General features: G+C 45.1%; 1 protein-coding gene across 1 annotated transcript in view; it reads left to right on the top strand.

Annotated features, from left to right (window-relative positions):
* The first annotated feature begins 8100 nt into the window (after positions 1-8100).
* The window catches only part of PIK3CD (phosphatidylinositol-4,5-bisphosphate 3-kinase catalytic subunit delta), a 47197-nt gene continuing 33250 nt past the window's right edge, over positions 8101-22047 (top strand). Inside the window, exon 1 of the mRNA XM_054009110.1 lies at positions 8101-8217. The gene's annotated coding sequence lies outside the window, so the exon portion shown is untranslated. The remainder of the gene's footprint in view (positions 8218-22047) is intronic.

Below are 22047 nucleotides of genomic sequence, written 5' to 3'. Positions count from 1 at the left end.
TTACGGGTCACTTACCTTCTGCAAAAATACTCCCAAGAAATTTGGGTTGCAAACCACTGAAAGGAAAGTTGTGGCATCTGTTAATGCTCGTTAACTTGTGTTTAGTACCTGCGTCTTGTCTTCGAAGATCCTCTGCATAAAAAAGGGGTGTGTGTGAAAAGCATTATTGACTGTCATATACTGGGGAGGAGGGGGAAATAGGGAAATTGGTACAATTTTTAAAAGGATAAAGAAATTAACATTATTTTCTGTGTTCACATACTAATGCTTTAATTTCAACAGTGCTGCCCTTTGAGGATCTCAGACTACTGTATAGAAGACTTACAAAAAGTCCTGTGAGATTTGGAAATAGTTTCATCCCTATTTTGCATATGGGGAAACTGAGACATGAGCAGGCAAAGAGACTTGCCCAAGGTCACAGAGAGTCAGTCCTGGGATTAGAACCCATGAGCTCCTGACTCCCAGTTCCCTCTGTGAAAAGGTTAAACTAACTTTTTTTTATTATTATTATTTTTGTAAACTGTTTTGCCTCTTGTTTTAGAAGTGAATAACTGACACTGTGCCTGATGCTGTTAGTGCCTCATGTATCTATAAAACTGGGTCAGTGGCTTTTCCTCCCCTTTTGTTAAACATGTGGCTAATAAATTCCACTCTGCGCTCTGAAATGCTGCTCCACTGTCTGTAAAATCAATGTAGAAGTCAGTTTATTTTTTCCCTTTAACATTCTATTTTGGCACACGTACTCTGAGCTGGTTACTCCAACTTTCAAAAGTTACATTCAAAGAGGTATCAAGCAAGGCCTGATGGTTCCTTTCTCATTTTACTAATCCAAACAAGTCTGGGAGACTTTTTTTTAACTTTAGAAGCCTTGTGCTATCATCAGTGATCAATAAGATAGGAATCTCGACTGTCTTGTTCCAGCTAATTCAGGTCAGTTCTTGCTGCTTATTTTTCTTCTGCTAGTATTGCTGGGGTAAGTTGTATAGTCTTTTTAAATACACAGTGTCCACTATCCAGCCACACAACTTGAACAGTGTTTTCCCCTAGGAATAAACACTAAAATGTGCCATTCTGTCTTTGAGACAGATAAGGCATTTTTCTTGTCTTCATCTTCCTTCTTCCTGCCATTTCTACATCCTGTTTATTTCACCATGTGTTTCGATTCAAGGATGCCTTTTAGATGAGACTCCATCTAGGTAAGGTCATTGAAAGCTCATGCTGTGTCCTTCCCAGTACGTTTGCTGGTGGCATGGTGTCGTATAACCTCCAATGGATATAGACTTGGTTCTGTTACAACCAGCACCCTGTGCTGACCTCCTGCTGTTGCGTTTTTCCCATACTCCATCAGTCACTTCCTGCAGAGTTCAGGGAAAGATTCCTTTCTGTTGCTTCCATGTTGATGTTTGTCCAGTGAATAAACAAAAAACCCACCAAGCCCTTATCATCCATACATATTCTTCTCTGGAGCTCCTGGCATCCTCCCCATGGACAAAATTATAAACTAGCACAGAATCTAGTGAGACCACCCAACTGACCCCAAGTCTGGTCTGTGCAATAACTATTTCTTTTTTAATTTTCATCGTGACCACTGCCAACACATCTCTTTCTTGGGAAGGTTACCCAAGAGCAAACACAGAGGAATGGAAGGAACTAAATACCAGCTTCTGTGTATGTGCTTCCTATTAGCAAACAGCAGCGATGGAGCTCCGCTTCCACCCCAGAGAAGACCAGCACAATGTAGCTAAGAATGGAATCCAGAATAAAACACTGAATGCCAGTTCTTACGGTCCTCTCAGCTGCAGACTAGCCATTGAGTGAAGCTAGCGATTGTGCTTGCGACCTTTACGTCCCTATTCCTGTCATTCATCAGGTCACCTGACCATTCCCTGACTGTAGTCAGTGGGAGATGCACCTCTTTGATGGCGCTTTGATTGGCTGCCTCAACTCACCTTTTGTTCCTGGGTGCATCTGCAGAGGTCAGAAGGTCATTTCCCCTTGAGAACATACCACCGTGAAATCTCTCCCTTTCCCCCTTGCAGCCCCCCAATTGCTTTAACTAGAATGAAGATTTTTCAGCAAAAAGAGAGAATCCTTTATAATACCAATTAATTGGAAGCGTTGTACTGCAGATTAGCACCCAGCTTCCATGCTTCCCAGCGCAGCTTTCTTCTTTCCTTCTGTTCCCATAACCCTGGTATCCTTTACAGTGAGCTTTGAAATATTTCCCCATATCCACACACTCTTAGGTGGCAACTGGCATTACCCTAAGGACTACTGATCTTCCTTCTCATTGCTCTCAAACTCCTCTCTTAAGCGATCATTAGCCAACACCTTTTAAATACTTCCAGTTATGCATTTCATTCCATCACTGCCTCAATACCCTAATTACTCACCTACCCTCACTACTCACCTCCCTGAACCTGTGAGTTGTTTGTTTGTGGGTTTGGTTAGGTTTTGTTTAATTTCACCACTACTCCCCAGTACAAGGGATTTATACCACTGTAAAACAAAACAGGGACCATAGCTCTGTGGCTGGGGCACCGGATTGGGACTCAAGACAATGGTTCTATTTCTTACTCTTTTGCTGTCTGTCTCTGTGATTTTGGGGGCAAGTCACTTCTTTGTGCCTTCATTTCCCCCTCTGTTTAAAAAAAGGGTGGGAAGGGGGAGGTTACAATGATTACTCACTTTTTAGAATATTTTGAGAGCTGTAAAGGAAAAGTGTTGGGTATATTTTTAATTTTTTGCACATGGGTGTAGTGCAGACTGTGGACAACCTCACCTGTGAAAAGATTAGCTTGTAAAGCCAGCAGCTTTTGGTAGTTGGTTGGTAAGTGTCTTGCTTTTGGGGTATAATCAGCCAATGAGCATTTGTTCTGATGATGCCTCTGATTCGTTATGGAGACTATCACTAATGTGCTACCAAACTGTTGATGCTATATCCATAATAATGATAATGGGCTTGAAATTAAAATTTTGGAGACAGATCTGAACTTCCCCAAAGTTCAGGAGAGTTTGGATCTGGGTTCTGGTTCCGTCCCATTAATAGTTTCTCCCCCCCCGTATCATTAAATAGTCTGGTCTGGGAGGTGGCGGTGGGATTAAATTAGCTCCACCTTCTTACTGCTCTCTGCAGGGACTGTGAAAAAGTTCATGTATGAAGGTTCCTGTAAAGCTCTCATTGGTCTGCTCTGCTGTGGCATTTTAGGTGTTTAAAGGTGGAGAATAGGGAAGCTGTAAATGTGAGAATGAACGTTCATGGCAGTCTGAGGAAGAAAAGTACTACAGTATATACATGTTAACTATTCCTTTCCCCTAACATCTGGTATAGAAGAACACAGTAAAGCCCCAAGATTTTCAGGCAGCTCTCTTAGGCTCTGCTCTGTGTGTATGTTCCTGACCCAGGAGAGACCATGGGCTGCTCCAAATTAAGAATGGATGCAAAAGGCAGCGGTGTGGCACGAGAACCCATTGCAGAGATTCATCTTTAAGATGGGAAAAGAGAATATAGAAAAATGGTCATCGTATCTTAAACTACTAGTACTGGTGTACTGTCCGTTGGCTGGCTGTAAACTCCTCTGAAGAAGAACCTTATCTTCTGTGTGTTTGTATTCTGAGAGGTGCGCTCTGAAGCTGACAGGGCAGTGGACGTCTTGATTGCATTATTGTAATGGACTGCTAGACTTTAAAGTCAGAAGGGATCATTGTGATCATCTAGCCTGACCTCCTGCTCACCCTACGCAAGCCCTGACCCTGCTATGAATCTAGTGGCAAAACCACTCTTTTGACTTCAATAATAATAATGATGTATTTATTACCTAGCTCTTAGCAGGATCCAGCTACCTTTGCAGACCCATTGGAAATTACAGCTGATGCAGAATGTGGTTGCCTGCCTGATTAATGGTGTTAACCACATGGAGAAAATAGTAGCAATTCTCCAAAGAGTGCTATGGCTTCCTGCTTGCTTTGTGGTGCAATTAAATGTGGTTTGTTTTTTTGTGTTTTTTTTTAACTCCTGGCTATTGAAGCTTTGACACTGGCAGTTGTGTGTACAGGTTATAAATAAAATTATATGTGATTCTATTATAAAGCCCTATAGGGGTTGGGTCCTGGGACCCCATATATCATTTCTCTCCCCAGCCACCATGGCAGCTAAGAGCACTCTTGCTAGCAGTCTCTGGAGCTGGGTTGTAATAACGTTCTTCAGCTGCCCCTGCCTGCCTGCTCTGTTTAACCTTTAAACATTGGATGAGTTTATTTTGTAGGCTTCACAGCAGAAATTGGTCTTGAGAAGGGATTTGAAAGAGGGCAAGTTAGCAGCTATATGGATCCCTTAACAGAACATGTTCTGTGCATACGGGGTGTTGCGGGAAAAGCAGATGAGCAGGTGGTTATGGCTGACATAATTGTTTGGCGCAGAAAGGGTCGAGAGCAATGTGAAAAGGGACTAGTGGATAAACCTGGAGGGGCAGAGCTGTGAAAGGCCTTGAAAATAAAGACAAAAGGCTTGGACTAGATTTGGTGGAAGAGGAGAACGAATTCAAAGAGGAGGGTGTAATACATATAGTCTTACCCACATGTGGTCACAAGATAGGTGTCTCCTGCCTTGAAAATATACTCTCGATTTGACTTTGGTGATCATGCAGCAGCAGCCCATGATCCTACACATATTCTGTGTTTTATTTTCTGTGTGTGTGTGTGTGGGGGGGGGAACTGAGCTCTGGGCCTTGTTTTCACCAGAAAGACTCAGGGCAAAGTATCTTGCAATATGGGTCAACAACAGCACGAGTTGGGGGGCTTTAATTAATCCTTTCTTCCTGGCCCACACCAGTAGCTTCTTCCATCATAAAACCCAGTCAGGCAAACAAATTGGGTCTTTAATGTTGCTCACAAAAAGGTGGGTCTTTTTGTTTTGCTTTTAATGTTCTCGCTTGTGGCTATGTGTATATAAAATAAATTTTGTCCCCAGTTTAGAAACTATCATGCTTCTTTCACACTTGCTCAGTCTCCCAGAATAATCAGTTAAACACAGGTGTAGGCTTGAACAGTAGTTGCAACAATGTATGATTGTCTGTTTTCAGGAATTTCTAATAAACAGGAACACAGTAGCTAAATGGACTTGGCTCAGACCATGTGTATACACAAAGTAACAACATGATCCTTTCACATCACATCCCCTTCCTACTGATTTGTTATCCTAACTTACTGTGTCATCTTTGTAAAATTTAGCTTGTACATTCTCTGGGGCAACGGACCATGTCTTCTATGTTTTTTCTGAAGCCCTAAGTATTCTTTTGGTCTCTATAAAAGAACTTAACTCTTGAGCTTCTGGAGTAATATGCAATATAGAGCAAACCAAAACTTACCACTCCTTTCTCTTGCCGTCCTGGAGTTCTTAGGTTCTTACCAGTGTGGGACTGTAACTATTTTTTTTCTCCTTTCAACTCCCCTGTCTCCCACAGCCCACTTTTCTTTGTCCAGTGTCATGTGGGCCCCATTGACAAGTGTGTTTGTTGTTGTTGTTACCATATACTGCCACAAGCCCATGTTGTTGCCATCTACTGCTGCACATGTGATAGGCAAAAATAATGAATAGAAAGGCTGTTACAAAAAAGCAGAACAGAAACCAGAATTCCTGTAAACAGTCTGTTAAAAATATCTCAACACATGTCAGGGCCTATGGTTTAAAACGGAGAGGCTCAGAATTTAAAAAGTTCGGAACAAAATATGATATCTGGATTGAAACAACATTAAAAACAAGATGTTCTATCTAACTCTATGATCGATAGTAACATTTTGTACTTATGCTAAGATTGCGGTATTGCCAACCCCAAATGTTAAAAAATTATATATTTAAAAACAATAATTTTGGGGATTCTTGCTCAGTCACACACTTCCAGGAGTCTGGTACTTTAAGAGAAACATCAAATGTCGTGAGATTCATGGTAAAATCACAAGAGCTGATAAGTGAGAGTGGGATAATGCACTAACATTTATAGCATATTATGTTATGTTATTATTATAGGGGAGAGGAGGAGGGATAGCTCAGTGGTTTGAGCATTGGCCTGCTAAACCCAGGGTTGTGAGTTCAATCCTTGAGGGGGCTACTTAGGGATCTGGGGCAAAAATCAGTACTTGGTTCTACTAGTGAAGGCAGGGGGCTGGACTTGATGACCTTTCAAGGTCCCTTCCAGTTCTAGGAGATAGGATATCTCCATTAATTATTCTCTTGCTACACTGGCAATTCACAGCGCTGCACTTGCTGCGCTCAGGGGTGTGAAAAAACACCCCCCCTGAGTGCAGCGCTGTAAAGCGCCAGTGTAATCAGCGCTGCACGCTCGCTCGCAGCACTGCAAGCTATTCCTCTCGGAGAGGTGGAATACTTGCAGCGCTGCGAGAGAGCGCTGGCGGCGCGACTACACTCGCGCTTCACAGCGCTGCCATGGCAGCGCTGTGAATCCACGAGTGTAGCCAAGGCCAAATATCGACTATTGTAACATAAATAGAAACAAACCATAAAGAGGAGGAGAAAGAGGTAGGTCTTTTGGGAGCTAAGCAAGGAAACAGGAATCAGGAAATCTGGGTTCTTTTGTTGGCTAGTTATTATTTAACACCCGATGCATCAAACATCTATTTTGAACTGGTAAAAGCGGGAGATTTTCAAATGCACACATGGCAGTTAGACGTCTAACTCCCATTAATTTTCAGTCAGAGTTAGTAGCCTAAATGCCATGTGTGCATTTGAAAATCTCTGCCTAGATCCACTCACTCTCTGTGACAACTCAGGCAAGTCATAGACTCTTTGTGCCTCATTTTCCCTATCCGTAAAATGGGGATAATGACAACCTCCCAGGCGTGTGCTGAGGCTTGATTCATTCAATTTATACTTAGAGATCCTCGAACAGAAGGCACTGACTAAATGCAAGGAGCTGTTATGAAACAGTAGCTACAGTACGTGTCTATCACAAAGCTCTCAAATGTATCTCATTCTGATGGATGGCACTCATTTTAGTTACCTACTTTCCATGCAAAGTTACTGTCCCCTCACTTTTAATTTTGAAAATTAATTGCATTAGGAAAAATAAATCATGTAATTGAGATTATAGAAAGCTATTTTCAGTAGAGGAGTGACTCCCATATCAGCTTGTTTGCTCTGTGAATAATTTTGTGTGTGTGAGAGAGAGAGAGAGATTCTGGATGTTTGTGTTACATTGTGTCTCACATTTGGGCCTTGGAAGGCTCAGAGGTACTCTCTAGTCATTGCCCTCAATTTCTAGCACAAACTTGCAAATGTACATGGTACAAAACCTCCTCCTTCCGTCGTCATGACGATGATGGAAAAAATTAATGTTTTACTTTCAAAATAATTTTTCCAATTCCCTTCTGTTGTTTGCCATGCTTTGTTGCATTTTACTTTAAACTAGGCTGCCAGCTAACTGAAAGGTAGGGGATAACTTGACAAAGCCCTGGCTGGGATGATTGAGTTGGGGATTGGCCCAGCTTTGAGCAGGGGGTGGGACTAGATGACCTCCTGAGGTCCCTTCCAACCCTGGTATTCTATGATAATTCTCACTCTGTGTTGGCAGGGGGCACCTGGCAGGCCAGGGCCCCGCTCCCGATGGCGGCTGCCACAGTAACAAATCTAGGCTGGTCGAGTTTGACAAGGCCACTGTGGCAATCAATATTGTGGGCGTCTGGGGGACTCTTTTTGCTGTGGGACACTCGTGGCCAGGTCGGAGTCTGTCTGGCTAGTGATGCTCTTCGGGGTGGTAGGTCCTGCAGGAATTCGAGGGCCAGATCTGTCCTGGGGCACGGGGGGGAGGGCTGTCATTGGGTTTGCCCAGCTCCTTGACTTCATGCTGCAGGAGCTGGGCCCCCAGCCACCCTTCCCCAGCTGCCAGCTGGGGGCTTTGCCGGGGCGGCCTTGCCGCCTGGGGCCGGGCACTTTGCAGACGGCCCCTGACGCCCTTGTTGCGAGCTGGGCACTTTGCAGCTGCTCCCTCCCCGGCCCTCTCCCTGGGAGGAGGCGGAGCCGCGCGCTGGGGCCCGGCCCCCCGCTCCCGCTCCACCTCCCCGGGCAGGGACGGCGGCTGCAGCCGCGCCGCTACCCCGGCTGCGAGCGAGCGAGCGAGCGAGGGAAGTCTCGGGGACCGGGTTCATGCCGGGCGGGGAGAGCAGGAGCCCGGCCAGGAATGGGCACGGAGCCGGCCGAGTCAGGTCAGTGGAGAGGGGGACCCCCCCATGCCCTGGGGGAAAGGGGCCCCCTATTGCCTGGGGGCGCAGCCAGACCCCTGCGGGAGGGGGGAGCGCCCCATGAAGCGAGCCGCCAGATGCCAGCCGCAATAAATGACCCGGGCTCCTCTCTGCAGCACCCCAGCCCTGCCCCGGGCTGTGCTCCCCACCCCCGGCTCCTTGGGGCGGAGGTGGGCCCTGCCGGTGTTCCTGGTGCTTGGCCCTTCTCTCCATCCTTGCGGGTAAAGCCGCCGGGCCCACCGCCACTCTCACTGCTTCCTCCTTTCGTCATAATCCAGAGCACTGGGCCGCCCTCCGCTCCTGTGGGCTGGACCCATCCTCTGAGGCGAAGCTCTCGTGGGCACCAGTGTACTCCTGCTCTTTGGCTGCTTGAGGCCAGAGATTCTTTTTCTTTGGCCCGAAATGAATATTTCTTGTTCATTGTGTGCGGACAGACTCCCGCTGCTTGAGATTTGCCTGGGCCACTACGTGATATTACTCCATCAAGAAGTCAGTAATACTGCCTAGAGAACATGCAAGCCTCCTAAGTGTTCATTGTTAAGATGCCTTTGCTGTCCACCGCTCGAAAAATGAACAAGACGACATGGGATTAAAGTCAGACTCTGATTTAAAACACGCTTCCCTCCATCTCCTAGGAGTAGCCATTTAATATTTTTGCCTTGTGTGATTTTTATATCCCAGCATGTTCATTATGATTTATTGCATCCAATATATCAACACAGTGCTCTGTTTCTAGGATATGACCTATTCTCCACTAAGATCCTCCTACTTCCTTTGAGTGCGTTATAGTCTCAGTAGCATGAATTCAATCATTCTTCTGATATTAATATGTGATGTTAAGAAATGAGGTGAGTTTGTTTCCAAAGCATCATAAGAGACTGTGAGATGTTTTTGTTGGAAGAGGCAAAACAAGCTTGAAGCAGTGTGTCCTTTTGTGTGTGACAACTTTGACTGCAATGGTTGTTTCAGACTGGTCTTGTTTGTATTGAATGATTGGTTAGTGGTTTTTACTATAATACTTGTTGAAACAATTGGAAATATTTGCCCCTAAAAGAGACATCCTATTTAGGTAAGTTAAACTGTTTTAACACCCAAGAACAATATTTGCTAGACAACCTACGTTACAATTTGCTTATCATACTCTTCAGAAACAAAACAGAAAAAAGGAAAAATGCTTTTTATAATAAGCGTTTTGGAGAGCAAACCATGATAAGATTATATTTTTGTAGAGGTGTGGTGGGGAAGGAAGGCAGGCATCATTGAAGAGGAAGGGCTAGTAGGACCAGACATGTTTCACTTCCCAATGTTGAGTTTTTGGATCCATTTCTTATATGTCATCTGACTTCTTTCTGCTCCTTCTTCTAGACCATTTACATCTCTTTTCTGTTCATAAATTCGTGCAATTTAGAGAGGAAGTCCACTACGTCCTTTCATACCCATTCCCTCCTTAATCCCACCCATTCAGGATTGATCCCTGTTATGCACTTACTAATGTTTTATCCAATCTAATTTTAAATTCCCAAATTAAAACTGAAGTGTGTTTCAATGGTGTCCAGTCATCACCCTCCCAAAATTTCATAGATTTTTAAATCCAGAAAGGGTACATTGTAATGATCTAGTCTCTCCGTAGAATTTAACTCAGTAATTCATGCATGAAGCACAAGAACTTGTGGTTAGACTAGAGAGTGTCTTTCAAAAAGATATCCTGTCTTGATTTAAAGACTTCAAGTGATGGAGAATCCACCACATTGCTTGGTAAGTTGTTCCAATGGTTTCTCCTCGATAACAATTTGGCCCTTATTTCCAGTTTGAATTTGTCAAGCTTCAACTTCCAGCCATAGGATCTTGATGTGACTTTGTCTGTTAGATTAAAGAGGTTTCTAGCAGCAGAAATCTTCTTAACAAAAATTCCACAGCTTCGGAAGAAATCCCAAACATTAAGAAGTCTGGAAGTAAACACTTAACCGATGCAGACAATTCCCCATTGCTATAAAATCCTCATTATTCCCCCCCCACACACTTGATTTACATAACCCACCCAGCCTTAATCTTGCCGTGTAATTAGTTTGCAATCTTTTAGGGGACAGTGTCTTCTTATGTGTTTTGTATAGTCCCTAGTATAACAGGGCCTCAATCTTGGTTAGGGCTTTAGGTGCTCATGCAATTCCACTGTTGTAAGCCATTTCTTTGACTTTCCCAAATTTGTTTAGGTTACTAGGCTATTAAGAAATCCTGGTTTTCTAGTCTGGGGGGATATTTCCAGTATAGGAAATAAAACTCTCTTCTAAACTCCCCCCCACCCAAATTCTATCCTGGCATGAGATTTAGCATAAGAAATTTCAGGGGGTTTAGAATCTTTTTGGGAATGTTACTGGAGGTGTTTAAAAATTGGGCATATAATAAGCAGCTAGCTTCAACCTTAGCTTCTCAAGCAATGGGGCTTCTACCACTTGCTTTGGGAGGCTATTCTACAAGCCAATAGATGTGACCTTGGCATCAGGCAGTTTTTCCTGATATTCAGCCTCATTATTCCTTGTTATAGCTTTTTGTTCACACGCTAAATCCCTTTCTTTCCGTTTTTTTCATCCTTCATGTATTTGTAGATTGCTTCCTCCCTTAATTATTGCTTAGCGTATTTACCCCTTCTATTCTTTCCACATCTCAGTCCCTCCACGCTTCCTAATCACTTTTGTAGCTTTACATGTTGCCATGACACTTCAGCTGTTTTACAGATCTTCCTTTAGTACACCTCTACCCCAATATAACATGACCCGATATAACACGAATTCGGATATAACACGGTAAAGCAGTGCTCCAGGGGCGGGGCTGTGCACTCCGGCAGATCAAAGCAAGTTCGATATAATGCGGTTTCACCTAAAACGCGGTACGATTTTTTTGGCTCCCGAGGACAGCGTTATATCGGAGTAGAGGTGTATTGTCAAACCTCAATTTAATCTCTCCATCTTTGTGCGATTATAAGGCCTCATTGTCCATTAGGTTCCAGTGCTTTGTAGCTTGCCAGGTGCTGAACTCCCAATGTTGCTGTGGCATATGGAGGATCCAATATAAATACGTGCTGTATGCCCTAAAGCCTTGTTATTTTTGGTGCCACCAGGAGATCCTCTTATTCTCCAGGCAAAACTGTTTTTTTAGCAAGTTTTAAAAGAGTCTGGTAAGCTGTTTTGCAAAGTAACTCCCTTCTCTCCCTGTGTCAGTATATAATGCCTGCCTCTGTAACTGTCCAGCCCCCTGCCTTCACTAGCGGGACCAAGTACTGATTTTACCGCAGATCCCTAAGTGGCCCCCTCAAGGATTGAACTCACAACCCTGGGTTTAACAGGCCAATGCTCAAACTACTGAGCTATCCCTCCCCTTGTTGTTTTGGTGAGCTGTAATTTGGTGCTTGGGACATGTTTTCCTCTAATACCTGGATTGCTTTGTTGCTTTCAGAGCCCTAAGAATTTCCTTTCACGTTGCCCTCTCCCCCTGCCAATTTTGCAGCCCTTTCTATCCTCAGAGAACACCATTTTGCAGTGACTTTCCTGTTGGCCAAGGAGGGCTGAATGAGGCTCACTCCTAAATCTCCCACTGCACTGAGATTCCTGTTCTACACCACTAGGTGAAAGGCACTTGTCCTGTTAAGACATTAGCCTGTCCTTCCTTGTTCCTGAAGCTTTAGAATTCATCACCCAGCAGATTGTCTCCAGCTATCCGGAGTCACCCACTTATTTTTGTGGCTGGCCAAACATAGCCAGCCTTCCCTCATTGGATACTAGGGGTGTGCTGCCAAAACCCAGTTGTTAATGGCACCAGACACTGCCTATTGTGTTCTTCGCGGTGGAGTTTGAATTATGTGGTTTGATGGGGTATGAGGAAGAAAGTCTTTTAAAAACTGTGATATGTGTACGTCTCTTGTGTGTGTGTTTAGGGAGGGAGGGAGCCAAAAACAGAGGAATTTGGTTCCTGCATGGTATAGTTAGAAATATGTGGAGGCTTCTTTCTTTTCCACCAGTGAGATGTATTGGGTTTCTGGCTTTATCAATGACCCATACAGGGATTGAAACATTTATTTCAGAAACGTCTTCTCTCTAATTAGGTGCTTTAATTCATCACCAGCTCCACCAAACTCCAAATTGACCTCAGTTGAGCAGGAATAATAATACCTTCCACTTCTGTCGTGCCTTTCATCAAAGGATCCCAAAGCGCTTTACAAATATTTAAGACTTGCAGCATCCCTGTAAGGTAGATTGTGGTATTTCTGTTTAACTTCTGGGGAAACTGATAAGCAGAGGAGTTAGATAATTTGCCCCTGGTCGCACACGGAGTCAGTGTCAGAGCTGGGAATAGAATCTAGGAGTCCTGATTGCCCAAGCCCCTGCCTTAACTGCTGGACAATACTGTTTTCCCCTAGACATGCTTCCTCAAGTAACACTGAGAACTCGATCGCTTCACTATGAATGCATCTATTAGGTTGTGACACCCAAAATCTTTCTACCCAGACAAGGCTCTTTGGTCCCTCTAGACCAGCGTTTCTCAAATGCAGCTACCATGGCCGCATGCGGCCACCAGGGGCTTTTCTTGCGGTCACAACCTCCTGGGCAGTGATTGGGGGTGAGGGTAAAGCAACGGTTCCTCCCCTTAGGCTGCAAGGAGGGGTTGGGCCCTGCCCCCTTTGGAGCCACAAGCACCAGAGGAGCAGACAGCTGGTGTGAATTCCCCACCTTCCCGGGGGTGGTGGGGCTCAGGCTTCCGGTTTCAGGCCTGGGGTGGTGGGGTGGCAGGTGGCAGGTTCCGGCCACGGGCTCCAGTCGTGGGGCTTTGGGCTCTGGGTTTTGGCTGAGCAGTGGCGGGCTCCATTTCCCGAGCCCCTGGGCTCATCACCCCTAACCCCTGCTGCCGCCCCCAGCCTCTCACCCATCAACCCCATCACCCTTGGCCCCCCTGTCTCCCTCTCCACCTCCCCTTCCAGGGCTTAATTTTTCCCCCGGCTTGCCAGGGCTGAGTAAGTCTGCTGTGGAAAGTGGTATGTGTAGGTTTGTAAATATCACTCATCACTGCCTCAGACCTAGATAATAAGGCTGCTGCTATGAAAAGTGATATTAAAAAATATTCAAATATCACTTTTCACAGGAGCAGACTTACTAGCTAGCAAGTCTTAAAAAAAAAACCCGAAACCACAACTAAAAAAAGCAAAAAACAACAAAAGGGCAAGAACATGCACAACACCTTATTTGTGTTTCTATTCTGTTTAAGTCCAGTAAAGAATAGAGACAAGAATAGAGATAATCTGTACATGATTATTATTGAGTATGCAAATAAAAACCCTACATAAATAAGTGATTTGGACAAGTATGTGTGCATATTTATTTGTTTTTCCTAAATTAATTATTTTAGGGAAAATTGTAATAATGGCCACCAGCAAGATTTGGTGGCCGCACTCTGAGGCCACCAAAAAATGTGCTGTGAGAACCCCTGCTCTAGACAGATAATTTTCCTCACTATTCTTCTGCTGTTCTCTTTAACTTCTCCCTTCTTTTCCCCCTGCCCCCTCTCTCAAACCCATTGATTGTGTGTCACTTCCAGGATGGTGCATGATGTTTGGCTTTAGACTTCCTTTTCTAAATGATTTGTACCTGATCTCCGCTTCCCCCCCTGCACGTGCTTGTGGTTAGATTCAGGGATCTGGTATTTCACCCATGCTTGTCTATTAGTGTAAGTGAGGGTGGAGCAGTTTGATATTCTTCTTCCTATTTATTCTGGAGCAGGAAGCCCTAGTAGAGCAGCCTGTTATGCATAAGGAGTTATTTTCTATCTCCCCTTGCTGACAGCCCCTTCCCCATTAGCCATATAAGCAAACAAGGTTAGCTCCAGTCCAGATTACATTAGCAGAGCTCTGCTTCCCATTACTTTTCCCTGTGAGCCTCTAATGGTTGTATGTGTTTGCGTGAGCAGTGTAAAGTCTCTGGAGACAAGAGTTCCTGCATGAGAGAAAGCAGGATTAAACCAAAGGGAAGAAGTGAATGCTTTGGGCCTGACCTTGTGGTCATTGCATAGATAAAATTCCCCTTGACTTCAGCAAAGGGTTTGATCTGCAGGGCTGAGACATCAGTCAGTGCAATATTAAATCCACTTCATGTGGTGTCTGAGATTCCATGGCCACTACACTGCTGTTCCTCATTGATATTTTGACACTAGGAGATACCGAGCTAGCAATGGATAGCATCAGCTCTTCTATTAAGGAAGGGAACATTGTCTAGTGTTCAGAACAAAGTACTGGTGGGTCTGGACTCCTGGTTTAGTTCTTGTTCTGCCATCTTGGACAAACTGAATTGGACCCCTCTGCCTCAGTTTAATAGTTTGTGTTTGATAACCAACCTATGAAGTAGGTGAGTAAAGGGGATTAATTGTCAAGTGCTTAGATCTTTAAATCAAAGGCACTATAGAAACATTGTAGCGGATAGGATTATATATAAACAGCAAAAGGATGACAAATGCTATTAGCGAAGGAATGCAGTGAATTAACCAGCAGAATATAAATGATTGATGTATTAAATTATAGGCTGGTTTAGACAGACAGGAGATGATGTGGAAATCCTTTCCTTGATTTTCTTTTAGGTAAAAGTAAGGTTCAGAATATGGCAGGCCAAATAGACTGAAATCGAGTAGAAAATGTAAATGAGGATTTGAGTAAATTAATAAATAATTAATAATAAGAATATTAAATCAATGTTAATTTGTATTACCATAGTACCTAGTCATGGACCAGCACCCCATTGGGCATTGTATGAACACAACAAAAAGTCCCTACCCCAAGCAGTGTACAATTGAAGTACAAGACGAGACAACAGATGGATACAGATAGATGGGGGTGCATAAGTGAACAGTGAGACAGTATTCATCATCATGATAGGCAATAGTCTTTACACACCACCAGTCAGTGTTGCTGTTGTCGATGTTTTTCTGTAGGTATCATGGCAAAGGAGAGGGTTGAAGGATTTGAAGGTGGATAATTATGTAGCATTGCAGGTCTGTACTGAGAGCACCTCCCAGGCATATGGGGCAGCAGGGGAGAAACCACAAAGGTGCTTGTTTGAAAATGTAACAAGTGGGCAGTGGTGCCTGGCATCATGGGTGGATTGGAGGGGAGCACTGGCAGCTTGATAGCAAAAGAGAGATGTTAGGTAGGGTGAGGATTGACTGTGAAGGACCTTAAAAGGGAAGACAAGCAGCTTATATTTGATGCAATGGAGGATGGGGAGCCAGTGGAGGGATTCAAAGAGAGTGATATGGTCCAAGTGGTGGCCCAAGAAAAGGATCTTTGTGGCAGTATTCTGAATGGATATGAGCAGGGCAAGATAGCATTTTTCAGGGCCAGAGAGAAGTTGCAGTAATAAAAATGTTAGATGATGAGAGCTTGGTGGAGAGTTTTACCTGTGTGGATAAGAAACTAACTTTGGTAAAATAATCTCGTGTGTTTAGTTTCTAGGCCAGATCTGGCCACACCATACTGGAGAAGGAACCAAAGACCTTAAGAGGGAGTAAAATAGGATGGATGGTAACAGAAGTTAGAGCAGCCCTGTGGCAGCTCTAATTTATGTTGAGGGTCAAACAAGCTCCTGATTGTCCCAGGGATTGGGAGTGCACAAACATGGCTTTAAGCACAGCTGAGCTGGACCGCAGGGTCTGGGGCTTTCATAAATAACTTAATAGGGGTATAAGCAAAACTTGATGAGCATAAATGTTCTTACTGTTCCCTTTGTAGCCCAGGAGCAAGTCTTTGGTGTTAACGCTCCCACAATGATGTGGGCTGAGTTCCTCAGGGGCTTCAAAAGGGGGAAGTGAAGCAACAACTTCTGCAGTAGGCCACTGACTTATATCTGTCCAAGGCTGACAGCAGGGCCCTCCTTAGGCATACGCAGATGCGTGGGGCACCTCTGGGTCTTAGTGTCCACCCTTCTGCCTCTTCCTATCCCTGTTCTGACCCTTCCTGCAGGCTCCCACAGCTAGCTACTGCAGTCTGGTGGAGGGGATCTAGTAACTTAAAAGTGAAAAAGCCTCCAGCCTGCCAGCCCGATTAGCCCAACATTGAAACTGTTAAAGAGCCATTTAACAGGCATTTGCCAACCTCCAGATATATACTCTCAGTTTCTGAATTTACTGACAAAAACAGTTGCGCATCACTGTAAGTTACACAGAACATGTTAGTTTAAAAATATTTAATTAGTGTGTTGCTGAAGATAAAATCACATCTCTAAAAAATCCTTGAAGAGAGCCCTTAAAGGGACAACACCCCTTTCCTGCCAGATAGCAGGACAAACGAGTTTCCCTTTCTTTACTTCTGACTATTTGATGAACTAGTTTTAAGAGAACCCTCTAGCAAAGTCAGTACCTTAGTAAGATATAAAATCCTTTGTTATGCCTAAAATCTTTGGAAACATATTTTTTAAAGTTGGTGAAATTTCATAAACATGTCTATTGTTATGGAGATCACACAAAGTAAATTAGTTTCCTTTTTCTAAAAGCAATGAACATTGTTATGAATATACTAAACCTCTGTGACTGATTAATTTAAAATAATGTCTTTGTTTCAGTGAGCTAAATATATAATAATCTGGAATGATTACTTTATGAAGGCTTAAGAGTACATTTAAAATATAAAATCAGCTTAGAAATACTGATTAAGAAAATGTAAAACAAAGAAGAGGTGCATCATGTATTCCATAATGTTTAATGTTGTACTCAGCAGGACAGCTGACTTGCTCTAACTACAAAGTTTTTGCAAATAAATCTCTGACAAATTTCAGGGTATATCAGAAAACCGGTGACTGATATTTTTTATTCCCAAATTTAGTGCTTTTAATTAGGTACCTTTTGCATGTCCAGTCTTCACCTTCTGGCATGCAGTGGAAAACATGCTCCATTTTCTTTAGAAAAAAATTGCAGAAGAGTGTTTTTTTTTCCAAATGTCATTTGCTTCATTTGGGTTCAGGGATTTGACTGGAAGGGGGTGATCAGGGAGGGAAGAGAGGAGGGAGACAGTGGGGAGAGGGCGGGGCCTGGGCAGAGTGGGGGCGGGGCCTGGGGCAGAGCAGGGTAGAGTATGGGTGGGGCCACAGGTGGGCTGGGGAGGCTTCACCCACCACCCATGACAGCAGGTAAAAGTGGGTTGGCTCCCGCACACCCAGCGCGCGCTGCTGTCTCCTTAGGCGGGGGCCGTATTCACAGAGCCGAATGCGTCAGCGCTGCGCATTCTGTGTGAGGGAGAGAGTATGGGGGTGTCTGCGGGGAACTGTGAGGCGGGCCGGGCGGCTCGGTATTCTTTGCTGCCTCGTTTCCCTCCCACACCCCTGGGTCTGCGAGCCTGGGCTGCCATTGGGCATAGGGACATCAGTTTAATTATACTGCGTAGGGCCCCATAAATCCTAAGGATGGCCCTGGCTGACAGCAACCAGTAAGTCGCCATCTGATGGCTGTTCAGTAGTGGCCTATGTGAAATGAGTTGGTAGTGTCAGTACTCTTGGTAGCAGAACCCGCCTTGCTGGCAAGATTCAATAAAGAGGCCTAGAATTGAAGGGTTTCTTGCACCGAGATGCAGTCCTGGGTAGATGCACTTGCTGGGATGACGCAAGGGAAGCTTGCATTGCCACAGGGAGATGAATTCAGTCCCCAGGGAAGCTGTTCTGGCACCTTTCACCAGCTTTAAATTCACTTTAAATAAATAAATACATTTGCCAGGTTAATTGGTCATAACTTAAAACTTTAACGGGCAAATGTAGCCACAAAGGCCATCATCTTGCAGTGAGCTCGTTGTGGGCGAGTCCATGGTGATTTCTGTCTGTGCAGAACTTATTGCAAGAATGCAGCCAAAATAGGAACTTTGGTCTATTTTCATCAGAGTTGGGGGTGGGGGAAGGGTGTGTGTGTGTGTGTCTGGGTATAAATTCCTTTGGTCGTCTTCCCCACCCCCATCACTGCCTAACATGAAAGTCACTTCTTGCTGTCCCCTACTCTACATGCATCACCTGTGAGCTCTGCAACAGGCACTTCTTACAAACTTGAAAGGTATTTTTGCAATCGTGGGATTAGCAATGTTGCTGTCAATTTGTAGGCGTCGGAGCATTCGCATCTGCCTGGTGCAGCGTTGTGGAGGCTTGTGTAATGCTGTGCCGTTTGTGATCTCTCTCTCTCTCTCTTTTTTTTTTTTCCTCACCCCCGGAGTGGTTGCATATTGTAAACAGACTGAAGCTGTGGTTGATAAGCTTTGTAGGAGGAGATGGGTTTTTTGTTTTTCAACGGGCTGGCTTGCTTAATAGTGACAGGATAACTTTACGTGTCTCTTTATGTAATGTACTGCATAAAGAAGGGCTTTGTATGTGATGACACTGTCCTCGGGGCATGTTCTGAACTCATAGTACATGACTGAAGCCCCATACTTATGTCATACCACTGTGTATAGCATGGCAACGAATAATGTAGTTTTGCAAATGCTACCCCAATATACCAGTTCAGGGACTACCCTTCAGTGCAGGTATTTTCCACGTTGTCTCACCAATATACTTCAACCCTGCCCTGGCATGCTCTTGTGGTGCAAATGCACCAAGAAGAAGGAGGCATTCTTATCTCATGGTAACTAACACGAGGTAGAAGCCTAGTGAAGGCAGGGCAGTTTGCAGCTTTCATGTGGGTTAGCAGGGTGAGATGAAGGCTATGGGGGAGCTTAAGGTTTAACCTCCATTTCCAACTCGTGTTTTAAACTATGATTGCCTTGTCTTCCCTAGGATTTCATGTTGTGGTAGCTAACTGGAAGTAAGAGCCCCTTAGTGAAGACAAGGCCCCTAGGAGTTACCAAGTGGAACAGCGGGCCACGAGGCTGCCATAAGGGAGCCAGTTAGGGCCAGTAGTGATAGCTTTGGTGACGTGTCCCCTAGGAACTAGGCTGAGCCCACACCACTCATTTTACAAAGGAACTTATGCAACGACTGTTCGTTGTTACCATCTCTTGGTCGCTGCTGGGCTAGCTTTGAACCGTTGACTGGAGCCCTGGGGAGAAAGCTCAGCGTCTCATTACCAACCTAGTCTCCCACAGTTGGGTTACGTTTCTCATATAATTATTCCACAGTGTGGCCGTTCCCATGGTCCGCGCACTGTGATGAAAGCTCTGGGAGCCGTCAATGCGTGGTGGCAATGGGCTTTTCTTAATCGCCTTGTGAAGTGGGTTGTCTTTTGCGGGCCTGATCTCCTAGGAGGGGTTAGGGAACTGAGGCGGCATCATGCTTCTTCTTCCATGCCCGCTGGGAGGCCCAAGCTTTGTCATCTCTGTCACGTAGGAACTTGTCTGTCTTAAAGACTGCCGGGGGACTGGCACCGCTGCACAGAGGATGGGTTCATGGCCCAAACCTTCCTCAGAAATGCAGGTCACTTTCAAGAATCCAGCAATGACCTGCCATGGTCAATGTGTTCAGGGTGCTGGGAGGGTGGGGTTCAGAACCCGGCCAAATGTCATCCAACAATAATAAATAAACCCCTTAACATTTTAAATGAATACAGGTTGAGGGGGTGAGTGGCTACCGGGTCGGGAAGAAGCAAAAGTAGGGAGGAAGAATGACCAAGGCAGGGACATTGGTCACGTTTAAAATAGCACCTGGGAGTGGGCTTTTATTTAAAAGTTTGGGGAAGAGAGAGACCAGAACCTCAAGGGTGAGTGAACTGTGAACACCACAGCTAAAGCTGGGGTCCCTTCTGGCATAATTCTGGTTCTTGTATCACTGTAGTACCTGAGCACCTGTCAAGAAGTTAACACCCGTCCCTAGTGGTTTGCAAAGATTTGCAGGCCTTGAACCTTCAGGTCTCCAGCTCAGAGCCCTACCACTTACGTTACAGGAGGAGCATAAGATGGGATCTCTGGTGGCAGCCAAAATTAGCAACTTCAATCCTCCACCCCCACCCTACCCTGCTTTATAGGCAGCCTGTGTGAAGAGTCATATAAAATGGGTAGTTCAAAGCGGTGACCCAAAGTATCGCTGCTACACTCTGAGTAAGCTGCATGCCACAGGGAAGTGCTGTTGTTGTGCTTCGTGTCCACAGGTGAGCATGGCACAAGCCAGGGCCCAGCCTGAGGATCACCCTGCTGTGGCATGCTGGGGGAGGACACGAGTGATGCATGAATTCTTTCTCCTAACTCACCATCTCTGGGTGCTATGGTGGCGTTACAGTCCAGGCAGAGTTACTCAAGGCCTGGGCTGAGGAATCCCTGCATCGCTCATTGCATGGTCCTCGGGAGGACAAAGGACTGAGTTAGCCCTGCTGTGCTGCTAGGGAGTCTGGGTACAGTATATCACACCTGCTCTCTGGATCACTGAGGCACACCTCCAGGATGCCACGTGGGATGTAAAATACAGTTTAGCTGTGCTGGGGAGTCACTGCCCGCTGCCACCCTCCCGGAGAGTACTGGAACCGTGTTGGTTAAATGAAGAAGTGGAGGTTGCGGGTGAGAGTCCTGGAAATTTGCTCCTCTCACTGGTAGTGAGTGGATAGGAGAGCGAGATCCTTTCTGTTGTTGTGCCTGACTTGAACTCACAAACCCTGCTCCTTCCCTCCCTCTTTAAGACACATGGGTTGCTTGCGGTCTCTGCATCCGGTCCCAGTGTGATACACCATGTGCTTTAAGGAAGCGGGACAGATAAAACATGGCTCGTGTTTCTGGGAATCCTTACCTCACTGCTGATGGGGAAGTGTTGCACTCCCAGGCACTGGCAGATAAGATTCGGGGCTTCTCTTGTCATGTTTATGCATAAGATTGGCTTACAAGCAGCTCCCTAGGTGCTTTGGGGATTCTGCCTGGCCTCAGCAGCCTGCAGCCCAGTTTTTCCCTCTCCGATTAAAGGGGGAGAGAACTCGCTGCCCCAAACACAACCCCTTTCTGGCAGCTGCAGATCCTGTATTTTGAGTTGTAAACAGCATATTCAACATAAGTTTCATGGAGGAAGAATAAATGAAACCCTATAGTGTTGCTCCTCGCATGAGCAAGTCTGGGTTTAGGTGCTAGGAAAAGGGGTCAGATTGACAGAAACCAAAGCCTTGATTAACCACAGTGCGAGAAGCTATGGGGTGAGCTTTCCTAATGCTGCACAGTCGTTGTGCTTCACCCCGACGCAAAGGGAGTCCAGCCCTGTGGCTCATTCAGGCCTTAGTTTCTCGGCTGAGACGGCCAGTACGAGCCCGTGTGACCCTCTGGGTAGGTACTTGGATAGCTAGCCTGAACCATTGCCTTTACTGTTGTGGCCATACTGCCATTTTTAGCATGTTAGCTTGAACAGTGCTGGGAAGCATGCTGCCAGCTGCTGTGTAGACGTATCCTAAAGGGCTAATTGGAGCCACCCCAGATGTGATGTAGGCTCATCAGGAACCGTACCCAACACCTCCAAACTCACTGCACAGATCAGCAGATGGGAACAACACTTTTCTGACTGTAATCAACAGAGTAAATTAATCCGAGCTACGTTCTCTTGTGGATGTTTCCTGCTGGATAAATGGGTGGGAATTGATGAATTCTCCTGATCAGCATTACATATCCCCAAAGAAGAAACCAAGTGAGGTAGGGTTGTCAGTTTTGGTTGGATGTATTCCTGGAGGTTTCATCCCATGACATAATCTTTAATTAAAGATTAATCTTTAATTCTGGGAGACTCCAGGACAACCGTAGAGGGTTGGCAACCCTAAAGTGAGGGGATTGAAATAGTCTGTGGCTTCTGGTTAATGATTAATGCCCTCTGCTGTCCTTGGAGTGTTTGGTGA

This window comes from Malaclemys terrapin, chromosome 19 (assembly GCF_027887155.1).
Source record: "Malaclemys terrapin pileata isolate rMalTer1 chromosome 19, rMalTer1.hap1, whole genome shotgun sequence".
NCBI classification, from domain to species: Eukaryota; Metazoa; Chordata; order Testudines; family Emydidae; genus Malaclemys; species Malaclemys terrapin.
This window is presented reverse-complemented; position numbering and strand designations above follow the sequence as displayed.